Source organism: Melospiza melodia, chromosome 17 (assembly GCF_035770615.1).
Source record: "Melospiza melodia melodia isolate bMelMel2 chromosome 17, bMelMel2.pri, whole genome shotgun sequence".
Lineage (NCBI taxonomy): Eukaryota > Metazoa > Chordata > Aves > Passeriformes > Passerellidae > Melospiza > Melospiza melodia.
This window is the reverse complement of record NC_086210.1, coordinates 3,341,563-3,353,693: the sequence shown is the minus strand read 5'-3', so window position 1 is coordinate 3,353,693 and position 12,131 is coordinate 3,341,563.

Here is a 12,131-nt window from a genome sequence, read left to right as displayed (position 1 = left end):
GGGCTTCCCTTACCAGTGCCTCAGTTGGTGTTTGGTCAAATGAGAGCTCTGGTTGAAGCTCTTCCCACACTTGGGACACTCGTAGGGCCTCACCCTGGTGTGGATGCACCAGTGGGTAACAAGGCTGATGTTTTCTCTAAAGCCCTTCCAGCACTCAGGGCAGTTGAAGGGCCTCTCCTCTGTGTGAATCCACTGGTGCCTGACGAGAATGGAGGTGGTGTGAAACATTTCTGGACACTCAAGGCACTTGTAAGGCCGTTCCCTGGTGTGGATGCGTTGGTGGGTGACGAGCTCAGACCTGCACCTGAAGACCTTCCTACACTCCAAGCACTTGTAGGGATTCTCCCCATTGTGAAGCTGCTCATGCACCACCAGCTCCAAGATGTGGCTGAAGCTCTGTCCACCATCCTGGCCCAGGGTGGGTCTTTCCTCCTCATAGCAATCCAGGCTGAGTTTGGTGCCCCTCCTCCTGAGGGACCTCTGGGACTTTTCCACTCCATTGGATTGCTGCACAGTAGAGCCGCTCAAAGTGGCCTCTTCCATGAGGTTCTGCTGTGGGGATTTCTCCTCCCTGGTCTCCATCCTCAGCTTCTTGCCTGCGGGTGGAAGGACAAGGACTGGATGAGTTTTGCCTCTGTGCCACAGGGAGGGGGAAGGAGATTCCCCCAGTGCATCCCCGGCAGGATGGCGTTGGCAGTGGGGTTGTCCTGCAGCCGGGGGCCATGCTGGGCTAGGAGATGGAGCAGAAGAGAGGGGGAAAGGGGCACTGACTTCCTCCTCACTTGGGTGTCTGGGGATATTGTCTCAGTTTGAATAGACAGGTGTCTGCAAAGGAAGGCAAGAACCTCCCTTAAAATGGAAAAATGTAAACAACCTCCTTCCGAACTCTTATAATTTTGAAATTATGGGGCTCTAGTGCAAAAGATATGGGACTAGGAATAACAGTTCTGTAGCAGGAAAATTAAAATATAAATGCAATAGTACAAAGAAAAAACACTGACATATTCAGAATACGACCTGACACCATGTGGGGCACAGTGGTGGTGGCAGTCCCAATAAACGGTGGCTACAGTCCGCCTGCAGTGACTGGTGTGGCTCTGTTGATGCAGGGATCCTGTAGGAGGGTGGAGTGTTCCTCTGAAGATCTAGTGGTGGTGGTATTGGGCCTGATCTTCCTCCGGGAATCCAGTGGAAAAGGCTGACTCTGGTCTTCCAGCCCTCTGATTGTATCCAGGTAGGAATGCTTGGCTCCTCCCTCTGGGCGGAGCTTCTCACAATGGGATGATGGAATTTTATCAGTCATGCAGTGGCACTCAATGGCCCCTTAACAGAAGATATCTCCCAGGAGGGAGGATGGGTTGTGGAAGAGATAAAGAAAACTGCCCAATTCACAGAAGGTAACTGCCCCATCAGATAGGAATAGAATACACGCCCCATGTCCAACCTAAGACAGCTGGAAAATGCTTTGCAGCATTCTGTGTCTCTGTGTCTGTGTGCATTTTACACTCAAAGTCCCCCAGATTTCCAAGAGGTTTTCCCTGGGGTGTTGTCTTGTCCCTGTGTCCCTCTGCACCTCCCTGTGTCACTCTGTCACTGTCACCTCCACACATCTCTGAGCCCACTGGCACCTCCCAGGTTTGCACTGAATCTCTCCCTCCTGCCCTCCAGCACCAGCAATGCCCGAGGCAGGGAGCTCAGAGCAGGAGCAGCCAGGCCAGGGCTAATGCCAGGATCAGGAGCACCTGGCAGAGGCAGGAGGAATCCCCCATTCCAGGCGGTGCAAGGGGGGCACCGTGTCCCTACCCAGCCCCAAGGCTACAGACCAGGGAGGAGATGCCTCAACTGCCTCAGCTGAATTGCTTCCTTCAGCCCTTGGCCTGGGAAGTCTCTGGCTGAAGCACAACCTCTAGAGGAGAGTTCCCACAAGGAAAACAAAGGAATTGTTTCTTCCCTTTCTCTCATCCCTGCCCCGTTTGCTGATTTTCTTGGCATCTTTTAGTAAAACCAACAAAAAAGCATCTGGAATGAGGTGTTTCCCAGGGTCAGTTCCTAAATAGGGCCAAAGGAAGGTTTTCTGCCAGGGAAAAAGTGACAAATGTGGGATTTGTTCAGACAGTTGAAAACGTGACAGTTTCTAAGCATTGGAAATCCAGAGACTATAAAAACAAAGTTTGCAGTTGTAAAGGTCTCTCCCTCCTCCCACTGATTTGTCACATCCCAACTCCAAAGGAGCAGATTATGGAAAGAAGACTCTAACATCGGGTGTTGGAGGCCTAATCCCAGAGACAGGAAGAAAGAGTTACATTGGGAAAGGATCTCCAGTTGTTTTCCTATCACAATGACCACAAATAGCTCTGTAGTCCATGCGCAATATCCAGATGAAGAGGCACGTTCCTGGTTTTTAATGCCAAATTGCAGTACTTTGGAACATTTTTCTGGATGAGAACAAACCACAGGCCAATAACTGACCCACTTTTTTTTTAATTATTTCCCAAATCAGAAATCATTCAACTTCTACCAAGTTGTCTTCCTCTGCAGGTGTCCCAGACTGCAAGGCAAGATGGATTCTATTTGCCATCTGTATGGCAGTTTTCCTTATCTCTTCCACAACCACTCCTCCCTCCTGGGGGGACACCTGCTGATAACAGGCTATTGAATGTCACTGCATGGCTGATAAGAACTACAGCATCCCATTGGGAGATGCTCCGCCCAGAGGGAACAGCTAAGCATTCTAGCCAGATAGAACCTGGAGATTCTGGAATAGCAGCACAACTTCTCCCCTGGATTTCCCAGAGGAACAGCAGCTGCCTCTTTTTCCACTGGATCTTCAGAGAAAGACTACACCCTTTTCTACAGGAGCCCTGCTCCAACAGAACCTGACACTCAAGGAGGACTGCAGCCACATTTCCAGTTGGATTGCTACCAGCACCCTGACCAACAGGGTGTCAGGTTGTGTTCTGACTCTGTCAGTGTTGTTTTAATTAACTGCATTGTTTATTTTATCCTTTTATTTTCTTCCCTATGAAATAACGGTTATTTCCTGCTCCCATACTTTTTATTTTTTGCCTGAGAGCCCCTTAATTTAAAATCATAACAATTCAGAGGGGGAGGGTTCACATTCTCCATTTTATGGGAGGCTCCTGACTTCCTTAGCAGGCACCTGTCTTTCCAAACCAAGACAGCAGGACAGAAGGCACTTTGATTCCTTTTGTCCCAAGTTTCTCCTGAGTTCATGACTTCACATGAACTGGAATGGTCCCAACAGCACAAAAGCAGCCGCAATGAGCAGAATCAAATCCCCAGGTCACCATTAAATGCACTCGATCCACGCCTTCCACAGCCCGGAAGCAATTCCTGCCTCTGCCCTCAGCTCTGGCTCAGCCTGAGGGGCATCGCTCTGGTGTGTGCGGGGCCGGCTCCTGCAGGACACAGCGCTGGGAGCTGCTCTGTGTCCCACAGCTTCGGCATCTCAGGCGCCGCTCCACAGCTGCGGGGCTGTGCCACCACTGTTGCATGGCTGCAGTTCCTGTGCCACCACGGTTCCACGGCTGTAGCTCCTGTGCCACGGTGTTCCATGGCTGTAGCTCCTGTGCCACCACTGTTCCATGGCTGTAGCACCTGTGCCACCACTGTTCCATGGCTGTAGCTCCTGTGCCACCACTCCTCCGTGGCTGTAGCTCCTGTGCCACCACTGTTCCATGGCTGTAGCTCCTGTGCCACCACTCTTCCATGGCTGGAGCTCCTGTACCACCACTGTTCTGCTTTTTCCATGCTCACTCCACTGCTGCTCAAAAGCTGTGCTGTGCTGTTTCAGCACGGTTCCTCAGCTCCTGCACCACTGCTCCACTGCTGCTCCAACACTGCTCATCTACCACTGTTCCACTGCTCCTTCTCTGCTCCTCCCCTGCTCCCCTGCTGTTCCACGGCTGCTGCTTGTGTTCTAGCGCTGCTGCCACAGCTGTGGTGTCACAGAGAGGGGATCTTCGGGTAGCAACCACTGTGGTGTCACAGAGACTGGGACAACAGGACTGCCACAGCATTGGTGTCATGGAGAGGGGAATGTTGGGGCGGCTGCTGCTGTAGTGTCATAGAAGGTACAACTGGGGCTGCCACCACTGAGGTGTCACAGTGAGGGGAACGTTGTGGCTGCCACCACAGTGGTATCATACACATGAGAATGCTGGGGCTGCCTCTGCTGTGGAGTCATAGAGAGGAGAACATTGGGGCTGCCTCTGCTGTAGAGTTATAGAGAGGAGAATGTTGGGGCTGCCAAAGCTGCGGTGTCACAGACAGGGGACTCTGGGACTTCCACTGCTGTGGTGTCACAGAGAGGGGGACTTGGGGCTGCCACAACTATGGTGTCACAGAGAGGGAAATGTTGGGGCTGACACTGCTAGGGTTCCACAGACAGGGGATTTCTGGAGCTCCCACTGCTGCGGTATCATAGAGAGGGGAATGTTTGGGCTGCCATCCTTGTGGGCTCAAAGACAGGGTAATCTTGGGGCTGCTACCCCTGTGGTTTCCTACAGAAGTCAATGTTGGAACTGCCAACTCAGTGGTATCACAGAGAGGGGAATGTGGGGGAGTCACTACTGTGGTGTCACAAGGGGAGCATTTGGGGCTGCCACCCCTGTGGTGTTACTGAGAGGGCAATATAGGGGTTGCCACTGTGGTGCTGTCATAGAGAGGAAAACAATGCGGGTGCCACCTCTGTGGTGTCACAGAGAGGGGAACGCTGGGGTTGCAATTTCTTTGGTGTCATAGACAGGGGGACATTGGTATTGCCACTGCTGTCATGTCACAGACAGGGGAACTTTGAGGTTGCCACCACTGGGATGTCACTGACAGGGCAATGCTCGATCTTGAACATCTGTGGTATCATAGAGAGGGGAACGTTGGTGTTGCCACCACTGTTGTGTCACAGATATGGGAACACTGCCAAACCTCCCCTGGTGCTGTGCCCACTCCAGTGCTGCTCCTCTGTGACACTGCAGTGCCTCCTGGGGACATTGTCACATTGTGACAATGGGACTATAGGGGCCCTGTGACACTCCAGGGTCTTGTAGAATCCATGGAACCAAGAGGAGACTGAAACTCTGGGACTTCATGGAACCATACATTGTGATACCTCAGGGCCTCATTCTTTCCAGGAATCCTTGTGACACTGCAGAAATAAATGGAACCAAGGGGACATTGTGACACTGTGGAGTTCATGAAACTGAGGGGATGCTCTGAGACTCTGGTGCCTAAAGATGCTCAGGAACCGTTGTGACACTGTGGCTTGTGGAACCAAAGGCACACTGTGACACTGTGGGGTCTCATGGAATCCAGAGGCCCTTGTGACTCAGTGAGGCCAGTTGGAACCAACAATCCATTGGGATCTCCCAGAACCTTGTGGTGTCCAGGGATCCTTGTGACATTGTGGGGCCTCATGGAACCAAAGGGACACTGGGACACTGTGTGATCTCAGGAAACCAAGAGGACTCAGAGACACTGTGGGGCCTCCTGGCTCTCAGTCACTTCTGAAACTTGTGTCCATCTACAAGGGGGCAAAACTCTGCAGCTTGAGCCTGTTGATCCAGAATATTCCCATCTCCATGGAGGGTTTTCTTGCCAGCTATGGTGCTTTGTGTTCTCTCTGTGCTCTCTGGGGGAATTGCATCCTACAGGAGACCCCAACCACTCCAGTAGCTGACACCACAGAGCCTCCTGTGGGGTGCGGGCAGAGGCATCTTTCACTCCATTATGTTGCTCAGAGCCCATCCAAGCTGGAATGTTTCCAAGGATGGGGCATTCACTGGCTCTCCACCAAGGCTAACGGTGAAAGCAGGGCACTGGGGGAGGCAGCAGGGAGAGCAGACGCTGTGCTGGGTGAACGAGGGAAGAGGATGAATGCAGAAGGCACAGCCCACCAGGAGGCCACCAGGCAGAGCCGTGGAGCCTCCCCAGGTGAGGGTGACCTGCCCGGGGTGTGCCCTGCTGCCACCCAGGACTGTGCTGCCACCCTTGGCCGAGGTTATTGCCCAGCAGGATGTCCCCTGGTCACCCGGGGCCGTGCCACTGCCCCAGGCAGGAGGGCGATGTCAGCTGAGTGTGCCGTCTCTGGGCTCAGTGCTGGAGGCGCCCCGAGCAGCCTGGCTGTGTTAAATGAGCACCCTGCAGCCCCTCTGTGCCCTGCCGTGGCTGCCAAGACTCCTGAAAGGACTGGCTGCTGTGCAGCTGTGCCCTCTGCTGCCCCTTGTTCTGCCCTGCTGGCAGAAACTGCCGCAACCGCCCAAGAGCAGCGCGGGTGGTCAATGGAGCGCGCTGCTGCCGATCCAGAGGGTGGAGAGATGTCATGCTGCAGAGTCACATTGAACAGGTACTCTGCCACTCTGCTGTGCCCTGCTGCCACAGCTGGAACCCCAGAAGCAGCACTTGGTAGCAGCAGGGAGGCTCTTTGCCCCTGCAGCCGCTGCAAGGCACCCAGCTGCCACCACTGTGAGATGCCTTGCTCCTGCAGGACAGTGCCTGGCCATGGAGCGGCGTTTGCTGCCCCTCCACCAGGCCTGCCGTACCAGCTAGCTGAGATCGCAGAAGCAGTGCCCAGCCCCTGTGAGATTCCAGCTCCTCTGTGCCATGCGGCTGCCCCTGTAGCCATCTCTGCCTGCGGTGGAACCACCTCTCTGTGCTTTGCTGTGACTGGAAGCGCCCCTACAGCTGTGCCCAGCCACGGCGAGACAGTGCCGGGCCCCGGCGGGAGAGCAAGCTGGCACTGTATGGGGGGGCCTGGCTGTGGAGCCATTCCTGGCTGCTATGGAGCTGCCCGTGCCTGTTGCCAAGCTATCCCTGGCTGCTGTGAGACTCCCAGCTGCTGTGGAACACCTGGCTACCATCAAGCCGTATCTGTCGCTCCATGTCCTGCTGTCAACTGCTGTGAAAAGGTGTCGGCTGAGTGGTTCACATGGGGAAGGTCACCAGGGGGGTCCCCAGGTGGGTGCCCCACCTGGGCCAGCATCCAGCAGCCAGCTTAGAACTGGTGCAAACCAGGGGAATCCGACTGTTTAATTGAAACAAAACATCACAAAGGCCTGAGGTGGGTGTTGATGCAATGTGATTTCTGCCGAGTTCTCTGAATATCGAAGTGAAGAAATTCAATGAAGTGCAAGCAAATGGCAGGTGCGACTATGACTCTCCTAAGGCAGTTTTTGAGAGTATAGTTACAAACTGGGCATTGCTGCAGAGACTGCACCTCCTCATGGTCCTGCTGGATACCCTGTGTAATGTAACCCAATCGATCTCTGCCCCAGCACAGAGGCAGTGGGGAACGTTGGGCACCACAACTGAAGTGGTCCAGCTGGAGAAAAATGGTCCTTCTTGGATGTCCCAGCCAGCTTTCCAGCACCGCTAGCAGTAGGTGGGCACTATCCCAATCTCCGTGGTTCAGGACAGCACCTAAGTCAAACGCTCTGTGCTATAACAGTAGCAGTACCTTGTGGTAGGACATGGCATGGCTTATGGCTACAGTCAGCAGAAACAAGAAGAGAGCACTCTCCAGCTGTGGAGAATGCAGGTTTATTGAATCCCAGGGGAAACCGACAACCGAAGAGGAAGAGGTGGAAGTTGCAACAGCTTATAAGGAGGGAGGGACACAGGGGAGGAGTCAGTCCTTGGATGAATATGGTTTCAGAGGGGAGTGGGATACCAAAGATTGACTTAGGGAGAACACCAATGGGGATAACTTGAGGGTGGAGCCTCGGCCCCTGAGCCAATCACTTGACGCTCTAGTTAGATGTTTCTAGAGAGTTCCAGAGAGAAGGGTGGGAGCACCAAGTGACGGACAGGGCACCGGGGAGGGATTTGAGACAGGGTACATTTATCTCCAAGGCGACAGGGGAGGAGCTGGGATAACTGGCAGCACAAGGGAGGGAGGGGAGAACCAGGGCAGAACCATTACAAGATAGGGGGGAACAGAACAGTCCAACTTATACAGACCCAACACAACAGTGAGGGATTGCAGGACTCTTTTGATTCCTAAGTCAACCAAACCAGATCGCCTCAAGGAAATTAATAACTGGAGACTTATCCCAATCAGTTCCATCTTGTTAAGACTGTTCTCCAGGATTTTAACAGCCACACTTACCAAGGCTTGACCCTCAGTCCAAGGCAAAGAGGCTTTATAAGAGCAGTGGGATGCTCTGAAAACCTGAAACTCCCGCAAATCATTATTCGGTCACAAAAGGAGAACACCCTGGGTGTGGTGTTGTATTTGTGGACATCACCAAGGCTTTTGACACCATAAGCCAGCAGCACATTCTACATGCCCTAGAGCAAAGGGAAGCAGATCGCCACATCGTCAATTTGGTGAGCAAATATTGTGAAAAATGTTTTTGTGATTTGTGTCAATCTGCAATGGAATCAGCAAATGCTTGTATCTGCTGTGTGGAAAATGGATGCATTCCTTGGGATAGATACAAGGAAGGGTTTTGAATCTTTCTATGGCCAAATAAAGCTTTGAAATAGGGGAAGTATTGTAAAGAGATGAGGTAGAAAGATGGCTGATGCTTAGAATAAAATAGAGGAACTTGTTGTAAAGCTAAGGGGACTGCAATGTGTCTAAATTCTTATGTATAATAAAAAGCTTAACAAAATATTGTAGTGGTCAGTGGTGAAGGGGCCTCCCTCCAGACGAGCACAAGAAGGACAGGAAGCCAACAACCACCTGGAAAGATGATGAAATTGCTGATTCCAGCTTACTGATATTAACTCATTTGTATTAACCAAGCACATTGGAAAATGCTTTATAAGCTTAAAAACAGTATATATACTTTACTGAATTTGTAAGTAGTGTGTGCCATGAGTGGAGCAGTGACTCCTCGGCTACCCCAGGCTGCTTGCTCACCTTCTTTCAAATCAAAGATATAGAAATAAAATTCGCATTGACTATTGAAATTTTATGTATTAGTATGATCTTTGTGACATGCCAGCATTCCCAGTATGGTCCCAGAATAATCCCAGTTCCTTTCAAGCACTCCCAGGATGGTCCCAGTTACCTGCAGCTAGATCAACCCAGTCAGTCCCAGGATTATGCCAGTTGCTCCCAGTGTGCTCCCAGTTGCTCCCAGTCACCCCCAGTCCAGGGATGATGTGCATGGTGTGTTCCCAGTCACTCTCAGAAACTCCCAGTGTTAATCCAGTCAGTCCCAGTACAATGCAGAGATGAGCCCACTGTGGTCCCAGTTGCTGCCAGTATGAACCACTTGTGCCCCACATGGTTCCAGTTTCTCCCTTTCAGCCTGACTTTTGTTCCAGTCTCTCCCAATATATCCCAGTTCCTTCCAGCATATTCCCAGTCACTCCTGGCACAATCTGAGTTCATGCCAGTGGAAGGCCAGTTGCTTCTAATGACCCCCAGTGTGCACCCAGCATGATCCCAGTTCCTCCCACTCGCTCCTGGCATGATCCCACTTGCTCCCAGTATATCCCATTTGCCTCAACAGGGCCACAATTGCACCCAGCAGGCCCCTACTCAGTCCCAGTATGATCCACTATGATCCCATTCACCTCACAGTGTGATCACCATTGTGATCACAGTCTCCACCAGCAGGAGTCCAGCTGCTCCCAGTATGATCCCAGTATGATGTCAACACAAACCCAGGGTAAATCCAGTCACTGTCTATATGATCACAGTATGATCCCAGTACAGCTCACTCCCTCCCAGTGATGAAACTCCTGGGATCCCCCAGCCCTCTCTGCATTCGCCCCTCCCGGATCTCCTGAGTGGAGCCACAAGGGCTGGCAGCGCCCAGGCAGGGTCCCCAGCAAGACCCAGTTTGGATGTTCAGCCCCCAGTTTTCCCAGTTTGCCCCTCCTTTGGCCCAGGCTGGGTTCCCCCCACCCGCAGTGGCTGGGAGCAGCCGAGAGCCCCGCGCTGCCCATCCCGACCTGTCCCGGCTCTATCCCCGCTCCTGCCGCAGGCTGCGAGGGCTGCGTGAACAGGCCACCGAGGGTGCGGCGGCTGCTGGGGGAGGAGGAGGGAGGGAATGGGAGGAAGAGGAAGATGAGGGACAAAGGAGGATCAGAGAAAGCAGAAGGAACCACAAGGTCAGGCACTCCGTGAATTCGCATCCCCATCCATGGGATCTTCACCCCCCCTTCCCCGCCTGCCATCACGCAGGTGACCGGTGATGGGGGGAGCTTGGCCCAGATATCTTGGGGGGTTCCCTGGGCTGGGTTTTTTTGAGGGGATGTCTGGAGAATGAAGAAGTCCAAGGCTGAGTGGAAAAGGCCCCTTGAGGGACATTTGAGGGTCCCAGCGGCAGCTGCCGGCAGAGGCAGCCTGGAGGAGCAGAACCCTGTGTCCCCCAGGAGCCCAAAGTCGGGAGCCCAGAGAGGGGGGAGCACTGCCATTGGCAGGAGCCTCAAGACCCTGGAGAGGGAAAGGAGGGACTCCTGGGATCCCCTGCACTCCAAAGCAGAGAATTAGGAAAGTAGGGACCCTAGGATCCCAAAACCCCCCAGCATCCCTAAATGAGGAGATGGAAAAAGGGGAAATGTTTTGCTTCTTGGGACTTCCAGCAGCGGAGAGCAGGGACCAAGTAGACAGGGGACCCCCAATCCAAGTGTGACCCACACCAGCTGGGACAGGGGGCAACCCTCAAACACCAAAGGGGAGAGACCAGAGACAGGCAACTCCTGGGAAGCATTTTCAGAGCTGAACCTTGATGTTTGGGAGGTTTTTATGGAGCGCAGATGGCCGGTTACTTTTAGAGATGGACTTGGGCAGAGGGACATTCAATCTCAATCTGTGCTAAACCCTTGTTTCTCCAGAACCAGGATTTTCCATTCCCAATCGTTGGTGGCATGGAGGAGTGTTGTATTCATGTTGTTGCATAATTATATTTCCTGAGTCTCATACCTTCTGGGTGTTTTTCTCATGGCAGATCTTCACAGCAATGGTGTTGTTGCTTCTCGGTCAGGGCTCCTCTCCCTGGCTCTCCCTGGCCACCCCGCCCCTTTTATCTCAGCTACCTCCATGGGCTACAGCTGCTGCCCAATCAAGGACATCACAGCTGCAGCCCATTTACAATAACTAGAATCAGGGCAGGGTCACTAATACAATACAAAGATCTTTCACTGCCATACATATACTTACAATACATAAGTTAACTCAACCCCCTACATTTCCCCCTTTTCTTTTAGCAATTTTACAATTACCATAGACATATCTGTCCCAGCTCTCAGGCTGCCACAGCTCGCAGCTGTCTAGTCCCAGCTCTCAGGCTGCCACAGCTCATACATAGAATATATACATATCCTCCTTTTTTTTTTTTTTTTTTTCTTTTTTTTTTTTCCTTTTTTTTTTCTCTCCTTTTTTTTTTTCTTTTTTTTTCTTTTACTTCTAACAACCCTACAACTACAATACACATATCTGTCCCAGCTCTCAGGCTGCCATACACATATCTGTCCCAGCTCTCAGGCTGCCACAGCTCGCAGCTGTCTTTACTTCTATAGTCCCAGCTCTCAGCTGTCCAGGGGATTCCATACCTTCTTTCGATGTTTGTTCGCAGATCTTTATCACATCGGGGTCACCAGATGTTGTATTCGAGTTGTTGCATAATTATATTTCCTGAGTCTCATACCTTCTGGGTGTTTTTCTCATGGCACATCTTCACAGCAATGGTGTTGTTGCTTCTCGGTCAGGGCTCCTCTCCCTGACCACCCCGCCCCTTTTATCTCAGCTACCTCCATGGGCTACAGCTGCTGCCCAATCAAGGACATCACAGCTGCAGCCCATTTACAATAACTAGAATCAGGGCAGGGTCACTAATACAATACAAAGATCTTTCACTGCCATACATATACTTACAATACATAAGTTAACTCAACCCCCTACAGAGGAGAAGGCTGTGAGGAAGATGGAGATGCCTGTTTCAGGTTGCAAGATGTAGCTGGGGGTTTGTCAATTCCCATCTGTTAGAAGTGGGGCAGGTATCATCTGTGAAATGAGCAGTTTTCTTTATCTCTTCTACAACCAGTGCCCCCTCTGGGAAATATCTTCTCTTAATGGGCCATTGAGTGATACTATATGACTGATAAAAATTCCATCATCCCATTGTGAGATGCTCTGCCTAGGGGGAGGAGCCAAGCAT